The sequence below is a fragment of the Lepisosteus oculatus genome, chromosome 14 (assembly GCF_040954835.1).
Source record: "Lepisosteus oculatus isolate fLepOcu1 chromosome 14, fLepOcu1.hap2, whole genome shotgun sequence".
Classification (NCBI taxonomy): domain Eukaryota; kingdom Metazoa; phylum Chordata; class Actinopteri; order Semionotiformes; family Lepisosteidae; genus Lepisosteus; species Lepisosteus oculatus.
The window spans coordinates 23,237,908-23,248,378 of record NC_090709.1 but is presented as its reverse complement, the minus strand read 5'-3'; positions in this window follow the sequence as shown (position 1 = coordinate 23,248,378).

Sequence of the window (10,471 nt, the reverse complement as noted above, 5' to 3'; positions counted from 1 at the left end):
GTGTTTAATTGTGTTTTTTTTAATCATAATCAGGCTAATGCAACATAAATTGATACAGTATCTTTGTCTTCTAAGTATCTTAATAAACTTTCAGCATAACTTTCTACCCATTTAGATTTATATCTCTTGGGATTTTGGGATCAAACGTGGTAGGATTAGATTGTAATCATTTTTATTTTTCAAGTACGTTTTAGAAAAGTGTAATCTATACCTGCCCAGACTGAACGCCTTCCTATACCCCGCCTTTCATTCCTGTAATGCTCTTCCCCACGCACCCCAGCCGGGCGCTCTTCGGCCTCTGCCTGGGGCGAATGTATATTTTGATATTTACACCCGGCGCGGCACCGAGGGAGCGTCTGCATTTAAAACTTAGTTTTTAAAATTAGTCAAGCAATATGAAGCATCTCCTTTTACTTTTAAGTCCCTTAAATACATTGAGCACAGCTTTCTCACCACTTAAGATTGCTTTTTGATACCATCCTTACACAAAGCAGAAACTTTCCGATGACATACAGTACAAGTGGAAAGATTACAGATTTTAATCGTCTTTAATTTTGTTACGTTATACGTTTCATCTAAACAAACACCACAAAACTATTCTCGATTGTACGTCTGAATGTTATGTTACACCTACAGTAGTTCACTGCTTTAAATACATCGAATTAAGAAAGTTATGTGTAGCACTTTAGATCTTTTTTTCTGAACCAGGGAAAATCTGATCATGTTTCTCTATAACAATAATAAAAAACTTTATTTTACATATCACCTTTAAAAGTGGCATCTCAAAGCAATACAGTAGATCGAAAAACAGTTAAAAGGGACCAAAGTAAATACCAGGCAAACGCGTTTTTAATAAAATGCTTTTATTCATTCAGCAGAGGGAGACACACACACCGGTTTCCATTGACAAAATTGTTTTTTTTCAATTCCTCTTGTCTAACAGGAATGTTTTGTTTGTGGTTAGACTAGAGGAAAAGAGCGCCTCCTTCTACGAAGCATTTTGTTGATCCGATCACAAATTCTTTTCCAGTCGCACGCAGTAAGGGTTGTAAAGCGCTGATTCTTATGGAATGTGTTCCGCCGGGGATTCAAAAAAAATTTTTTTTTTAATCGCGTATCTAAGGAAAATTGCAGTATAACTTTGTTCATGCACATCATTATACAGTATCTCATTTTGTATTTCGATAAAAAAAAAAATCATTTGCCCAGCCACTATTGTTGTTATTGTTTTTATCCTGTAAAGCGCTTTGAGGAGCACAGCTTTCTCACCACTTTCTCACCTTCTCGCCACACCATCCTTACACAAAGCAGAAACTGATTGTATTTTCCGATGACATACAAGTGCAAAGATTACAGATTTTAATCGTCTTTTTTCTGAACCAGGGAAAACCTGATCATGTTTCTCTATAACAATAATAAACTTTATTTAACATTTCACCTTTAAAAGTGGCATCTCAAAGCAATAAAGTAGATGGAAAAAAAGGGACCAAAGTAAATACCAGACAAACGCAAATGCGTTTTTAATAAAATGCTTTTATTCATTCAGCAGAGAGTGAGAGGGACATCCAGCAGAGAGAGACACACACACACCGGTTTTCATTGACAAAAAGTAATTGTTTTTTTTACATTTTTTTTTTACATGTTTTGTTTGTGGACAGACTGTCCACAAATGTGAGACTCTTTCTCAGACTTACATTCCCGAATGTCCTCCGCCCTGGTCAACAATCCTAGGAAGAACACGAAACAGCCTGTTAATAAAATTGTTACAATTTTGTTCGGTCAGTTCTTCCTCACAGAATTTATAGATCGCATCGATCAGTTCCTGCTTTGTGACGGGCTTAGCAGTTTTCCGAACGTAGTCTTTCAACGAATGCCAAACCATCTCTATCGGATTTAGATCTGGTGATTCGGCTGGAGTTTTCACCCAGTTCACTCCTTCTGCTATAAGCCTCGCCCTTGCTGCTGTGTGTTTCGGATCGTTGTCTTGAAAGAGACGGTGCCTTGATCCAAACTGCTCCCTGATATATGGGGCGGCATGGTGTGTGACCACGACTTCCTCGAAGAATACACGGTCCATAATTCCTTCGAAAATAAGAAGTGGTCCCGGGCCTCTTCTAGATATACCCCCCCAGACGTGAACCTTCAGTGGATGTTTGGGCTTTGGCTTGTCCACATGTCTCCCCTTTTTGCAAAATGCCATTGTTGAAAACTGTTCCAGAGCCACTGTTGTTTCGTCGGTAAAAAGTACATCCTGAAATGCCTCCCCCTGTTCAATCCATTGGAGCGCTTGCTTGAGTCTTTCCTCTTTGTTTTTTAGTCTTATCATGGGGCATGTGTTGGTTTTTCTGTATCTCCATCCAAGCCTCCTGCGTACTCTTCTTATCGATGTCGGGCTAATGGTCGCACCGAGGTCAGCCCAGAGCCGTCTTTGGACTTGCATCGCCGGTAGCTCATCATTTTCATCAGTCAGTTTGTCGATAGCTCGCACAATAGGACTTGAAAAAAAAGAGATCAACAGTTAGTTTTAAAAATAATGTGCGTAGTTGTATTTACATGCAAGAAAGGTATTTTTAGAAATGTATTTACCTTTGAATCGTCCTCGGTTTAGATTCTCTTTGCCTCCTCTCCCCTTTATAATGCCTTCTCACTGTGCTTTCAGAAACGAAGATGTCCATCAAAGCCAACTGCTGTACAATGTCCCGTGTTGACTTCCCGTTTCTTTTCATCTTCATTATTTGGTGTGAGAGAGTCTTCGTGATTTTGGTCATTGTCCATCTCCTTACCAAAGCGATACAGTGGTGCAGCTTGAATTCTGTACCTATATACTGTATGATATGGTACAGATAAAACTTACACTATACCGATGAGCTAATGCCAGGGAAAGACACTCCTATTTTATTTAAAACACAATACGCCAGGAAATGTGTCTGATGCATTAGCAAGTTAAAACAATTGGGTCGAAAACCTGGGCGTAACACCATTTCCTTTTTCTGATCACTCGCTTTCTGGATACACGTCTCACCTGTCCTGTTCTTTGTTTTCCTGGTTTGCTGATTAAGCCTGCTGCGGTCCACTCCTACCCTCACACCTAAAGAATACTATTTTAAATTTCTTGGCGCAGTTCATTAACCATTGTATGTGCTGTCCGTGCCCAAAATGCAATTTTAAAAAAAGTCAAAAACCGCGCTCAAAATGCAATTTAGAGCTCTCTGGCAAGAGGAGACACCCAAATCAATGTAACATGCCACAGTTTGTGCATGAACAGGGTTATACTGCCTATTCCCTTTGATACCCGATTTAAAAAAATAAAATAAAAAATGTTTTGAATCCCCGGCAGAACCAGGCATCCATATGAATCAAGTAACAGGTTTATTCCATGCTGAAAAAAAGAAGAAAGGAAACACATTCCATAAGAATTGACTGAGCTCCTATTCTTTTTATGCTCAGCTACTAAGATTTCCCTTCAGTGGTAAAATTCAATATCTACAACGGGCACAGTAAAGACGTTTACTGTACTGTAAGTCTTTCTACGACAGACCAACGGACTACGAGTGCCCCTGTCGGTCAACCAATCACATACCGCGGTACCCCGCATCATCATGCGTCACGATGCGCGACGCCGTAGCCAATTACTTCCGGTACGTGTCTGTACCGCGCACTTTGAATGGCTGCATCTGTACCTCCTTGTGATGCATCAAGAATACACAAAACTACGGAAGCCCGTTTCCGCCAGGAAGTGGAAAAAAAACGCGCTATGGTATCTCATATTTGCGATTTCGAAATTAACCCCATTTAATTCTGTCCTTTTGTTATTGTAATGGATTCAGGTTCTAGGGCTTGTGCACTTGCCGCTCCCGCCCTAGTTCGTGCCTCACTGTATAGGCTCGAACCCAGGTCTTGCCAACTAAGTTACGGCAGCGTGGGGAGTCTGGTGAGGGCCACAACTTCCCGGGGTGTGAGCGCCAGCCGCGGCCGGGTATCAGACTGGTTGTCCGGCCAGCTGGCTTATATTCTACACAAGCCAGCACGTGTGAGCTTTAAGAGAAGCAGGACGCTGGTACCTGAAATGGACTGGCAGTGGCAGGCCGACTTGGTGAACATGAGAGACTACAGTGAGTTCAACGATGGTTTCTGTTACATCTCCTCACATATAGACATGTTATAAGTCTGGAGGTGTCGTGACAAGTGATTTCCGAAATATATTTCAAGAGGGTCGTACTCCTAAAATGCTACAAACTGATGACAGAAAAGAATTTCTTAACAGGACCTTCCAAAATTTTCTCAAATGTGAGAATATTGAACAATTCATTATGGCCAGTGATGTGAAGGTTAGTGTAATAGAGAGGTTTAACAGAACTTTTTCCACAGCACGTTTTATTTCATGTATGAGCTGATCGATGTTGCAGTAGTACCCTCTAGGTAAGGTACATGTTCATCAGCGATTAGACTATATGGACAGAAAATCTTCATCTTGATCAAACGTGTTTAGCGTATGCGGATAGTGCAGCTCGACCAGACCCACTTCCCAGCCCCTGTCCAGGTCAATCGCCTTTGCCAGATGCTCTGTGAAGCACGCGCTGGTGTTCTTTGGAAACATCTTTGAGGATGAATTACTGGCCAGCGTAACCTAGAAGACATTGGGGTTCATTTTTCAGCACCTCTATATTTCTTTGACCTCGGAAGCCTTTACCCAACTATTGAATTTATCGCTCTATCTGCGCCACTTTACCAAAATCTGTTTGTTTTTTTCACGCCCCCTGGCTGCTTTAATCTTTTGGATGCGAAAGATGCTCTCAGAATTGGGGTTTATCTTCTGTAGCTGTTCTGTGTAGAAAGAGCCCTTAATGTCATCGCCTGCGTAGTCCTGCAGTTTGTAATAGAGTCTCAGAGCCGTGGTCCGCTCTTTGACAATGAAAATTTCATCTGTGAAGGTCTGTTCATACCCCTTCTCAAACATTCCCTTTTATTTTGGACACCCGCACATGATCACCTACATTAAATGAAAACTTTGACGGTTTTCGCTTAAAGTGTTCGCCATAGACGGTTCTCCACATCTCAAGGGAGTTATCAGTCGTAACAGAAGCCGTGGGTCGTTTAATAGTCATGTGGTAACTATGATTATAAAAGTAAATAAGATCAGACAGATCGATATATCGAAAGGTGTTTTTGTGTGTCAGGTACCTCCACATTTTTGTTTTAATAGTTTGGTTAAACCTCTCTATCACACTACTGCTCTGTGGGGGAAGGAGGGACATCCACCCTATAACAACACCATTGGTTGAAAAGGGGGTGGGACATGGGGTTTTAAAGTTTTGACAGACGCTGCACACCACAGTGGGGCAGACTTGAGTTTTAGTAGCTCTCAGTTACCAGCATTGGCTAGCAAGGTGCCCGGTACGTTGATTTCGGCCATTGCCCCTGTGAACACATCCCAATCTTTTAGCTTCTTACCGGCCTCAACTGATTGCTGTTGTGTGAGAGCCCTGACAAGATCAATCATGTGAGAGCCCTCAACGGGTGCCCCCTTGTACACAAATTTTCTTTAATTCCCGGCTATTAACGGTTTATTGTGTGCCACAGTCTTTAACAATATCTCGGCATTTCTCTGGAACCACTGAGACGCACTGTCTAAAATATACCCAAAGTCAGCGTCGGTCGATGACGGCTGTTGTGGTAATGCGTGTGATAGATCGGCGGGTGCATTTTCGGGTCGTACAACAGTTAAAGTCCCCTCTTCAGAAACTTCCTGGCATACTAATGTCAAATACCGTTGTAACAGCTGATTATATAATTTCACGTTTTCATATTCAGGCAGATGCGAGTTCTAAAAAATGTCTCTCATTTCGTCATCCAACCTGCGGGTTGTTATTTTTCTCACATCGGTTTCTTTGCCGGACCAGTCTAGGAGTCGATCGAGCTGTTTTTGAGGTACAAGGTACATTTTTTTTCATTGTGGTCCATTATCGGTGTTGTAGAAGCTCCGTAATCAATGGTACTACAATACTCAACAGTGTCCCGATAAAACTGCCGGACTGGTTCACCAAGAGTCTCTTTCTTTTAAGAGAAAGACCCCTTTGACTCAAAGTCTTTAAAAGCTTATGCTTTCTCTTCAGGGTCCCAAACTGCTTAGCAGGCTTAGCTATTCCCTGTACAAGATCATCTGAAGCCCCACAGAGAATAGCTTTCCGGTGACTGGGGCTGGCTTTTACCAGAAAATGTAAGTGTCAGGTTTCTCCGAATGCGTGAAGACATGACGACGGCCCGAACGTGTTTTTTTGACTGAGTCTGTGGTTGCGAGATCACCGACTTTTAGATTCTTTAAATACATAAGCCACGGGTACATCTGGGGGGAAAAGACCTGTTCACAAGCGATAGTCATCTGGGGTGTCGGCATTTAAATCCACCAACAAGTAACCGAAAGGTTTTTTAGTAGCGTCATCAAACGCTTCCAAAAAAATCGGGCTTTACCGGGATACATATGCCGTGACAGGGTTGTAATCTGTAGTTTATCTCTAGGGTTTTTAAACAGCACCATGTACTTTGTATTTAACGCTATGGTTCTACTTTTCCGGCCTTGACAAAACACATTTTGGACGATATACATGATGCTGAGGTTTCGGTGGTGTACGTATTTTGTAAAAGCTTTTTCTATCTCATTATTTTCACACGCAGACTCCATCAAATCATCAACTATAATCAAATTTACTCTATCCGGTGGCAGTAGCTGGTCGTCGGAAAACGACGTCGGTAGCCCTTCTATAAACTGAATGTATGGAAATTTCACAAGCAACTCAGCGTATAGAGGGTGCCAGCAGCTGTAACACCAGACTATGTTTTCGGGTTTACGAGTCATAACGGTATCACTGTTTTATAAAATAACTTTTACCGCAATTCGAGGGTCAGGACAAAATGCATGAAAAAGGGTGTTTTAACCTGACATCCATCGTGTTAATATCCGTAGGGCAACAATGTCAAATTTTCTTGCAGCACCCGCTTGTCGTACACCACCTTCTGGGTTTTCTTTAAGGTCCGGGTCTCACTGCGCCAATCCTTTTTAACACGCACGATCATCGGCTGTTGAATAGAAATGTGTTTAAATTCCCGGCACTCTGCAAAAGGGTTAACGCCATAGTCAAAAACCAAGTCCCGCAGACTCTCAAAGTTAACTTTTTCACAATTGTTCACATTGAGCGTAATGCCTTTCACCTTTAAACAGGCTTTCCCACCAGACAGCTTGTACCCGTACGACTTGGGTCCTGTTGATACAAACTCGGTGATGTGTTGTCCAGCATCGATTTCGCTGGTCAGCTCACCCAAATAGTCACCCAGCCCCGGATTCCACTCACCCTCCCGGCTCACAAAGATAACGGAATCTGTGTCGTGGTACAGACAGCGGCCTTGCAAAGCATTTAGCAGATTGTATAACTCCCAGCGGGCAAAGGCGGTTGTAAAGCTAGCGATGAAAATGTTAGTGTTTGAATGGCCTATATAGTGGTGTTTAGTGTTTAGTGTGTTTCCACATAACACAGGCTGTGTTTTCATTGATAAACTTGCAGGCTGACACCTCATGATATGGCGTAAATAAGTACCTGAACAATTCATCGGGGTTTCTCACAATGGTGGTCTGTGGTAAATTGTCTCTTTGTCCATACTTCCCCCACAAACTGTTCAAGGCAATTTTTGAAAGCTGTCTTTTGGCCGGATTCTTTTTAATGTTGCTGGGGTCCAGCCGGACACCCTCTTTTTCATAATATTCGCTGATATATCTTTGTTGTTTCGCGACATCTGTACACCCCTCTGGAAACCCCGAAGCTTCCTGTTTCCCTTTCAGATGCAGTTTGATGTAGTCTGTAAAAAGATCGTGTGAGGCCTTTTCGAAATGCCTAATTTCATAAATTTTACCCACTCTATACCCCAGATCTAAGGCCATAATTCAGGGGCGCACCAGACACCAGTCAAGGCGCGATCTTCATCACCGTGCTCACAGGGGGTGGTCTGTTTTGTTTCACCACATGTACGACAGTGTTGACAGTTTTTTTGTCAATTTTGGTTGGAAGAACTGGAAAGTACAAACATCTGGGTGGGTAAACTTTCACCTTTGCTAAACCGAAATATTGTTTTAAATCTCCAAAGTTTTTATAAATTATTCGGGGGTGCCCCAGTGGGTATTTTTTAGTTTTGTTCACAAATGGATACAGACTGGTGAAATCATAGTAATGGATTTTTTCACCGGGCTGCGCTGTGTAATGCAAACAAATCTCATTTGTTCTCCCCCCCAAAAAGCGACTCGCGCGGTTGCAGAGGCCTCTGGTAACTGCGCAGCTGTTAGAAATTTACCCAAGTCTCCATTTTCAACAAGCATGTCTCTGAACTCGTGCTCCCACAAAACACGCACGTTAAAACCTCTCATTTTGAGAAAATTAATTTTCACCATCGTCTTTCTGTACAACCAACCAAAAGTAGTGTTTGTCAGCGGATTAAAATCGTTTTTACAATAACAAACGCTACAACCGTGAAAAAAGCAACCGTTGAACTCAAAGGCTGTCGGCACTCCGTCAATTACAGCATAACCATCCAGAAAATATGGGCCAACCTTGAACTCACCGGCCGTGGTTAACGCGTGTTGGATTTTAACGGGCTCTGTGTGTTCGATGTACATAAGCCATTGAATGCTGGGTGTAGAAAATCGTTTTTGCTGGCGGTGGTAATTTTCATGGGGTAGCAACGCAATCGTCTCTTCCTGTAAAAACATAAGTCTGAACATGGCCATGCAGACACTAGCGATGGTCACAAACTGAAAGGGGTCGATGCAGACAATGCAGGCGGCCCCTGACTCAGTCACGCGTGTCTGTCTGGTCATATTCATGACCTCGTCCCGAAACCTGATACAGCCTTCTCTTAGAATTGCCACATCCAACTGGCAGTAACGTTTCAACTCTCTCTGTAAGTTAAACACACTTCCCCTGCATTCTTCTTACCAAACCAAAAACTCGGCTTTCTTGCTCGGCAGCATGTAGTTAACGCCGTAAAGTTCTGGCAGCGGCATCGGTCCGACATAATTTTGGTTTTCTGAAGTGTTCATCAAGTGTGGAAAATTCCCCTTAGCCCCAGGGAACCCCATGGCGGCCGGCAGTTTGCTTAATTTCATAGGTAGAACGTTTAAAGAATCGATAAATCTGATGTTCAGAGCTTTTACAGTCATACACATTATCTTGCCACCCTGATTAATTAGTTCAACGTCCATCTTTTCAGCTAACAACTGTCTGATCACTAGGTAATTGTCATATCCCTTGCCATTGTGCGATATGAACGTATGGTTTTTAAAACGTCTATCGATAAATTTACACACAAAATCCTTTAGACAAGTTTCACCATAAAATTCCCAGCTTCGTTTGTCAATATGAAGGGCATGGACATAATTTGGTATGTGTGTCCCTGTTTCTTGCATGCATTCAAAGTCGAAAAAAATGTACTTGTTTGAAATTTTGGGGTTGTCCAAAGGCGGTATGTAGCACAAATGTGTGTCAGGGGTGTCGATCACGTTGTTACAACGCGAGCACATTTTCTCTTTACATTTGTGACTTGCGAGGTTATAAACCCCACATTTCTCACAAAAGACCCTGCGCTCACACTTACTCACACCCGTCGCCGCATTCCGCAAGTGTCTTGCCAACCCCTGAGAGCTACGACAAAAGACCTTACAGGCCGGGCAATTCTGAATTTCGGCATCAATTTTGCAACACTGGGGATCTAAACAGGTTTTACAAGCTTTAACACAGGCGTGTGCGTTCTTGTGGCTATACGTCACATGGCAGTTAGTGCAAAAATACGCCGCCCCCACAAAAGCTTTAATATTTAAAACCCCATAAAAATGCTCTTCATGCAGTAGAACAAAAAGTATTTTAGAAATTTGGTGGTGTGGGTCCCGTTGTAAAATATTTCCAATCACCCTGGTCGTGGTACAAAATTTTAATGACCACCTTTAAATGTTTTTCAAAAGCGGTAATGTCTGACAAACTAATTTTCCGATTCTCTGGAAAACCCAACTCTTTGTGCATTCGTTTAGCGGGCACCCCCCTGCATATTCCTAACTATCGTCACCACTAAGCGGTGGCTGTCATTGGTGAGAACCTCTGTGTGGCTCTGTAAGAGGTCCGAGATGTGGCTTAAAAAATCGGCAGCATTTAATTCTCCGGGGTGTCTCCTGCGTGAGAACAAGGGCTTGTTAAAACCACCCGCAGTCAAACGCAGCTGTACAAAATCATTCGCCCCGATGTTTGGAGAAAGTTCATCCAATATTCTCTGGACTGCACCATGCACAGCGTCTATAGCCTGTACATACGAGGTTATTCTGTCGAGATTAACAAAACGAAATTCTTCATGGTGCTCTGATGCTCTAAAATTATTATAAGACCTGTTATAACTACGTATACGGTCCAGGAAAACTAAGGGGTCTCTATTCGCCCCTGCA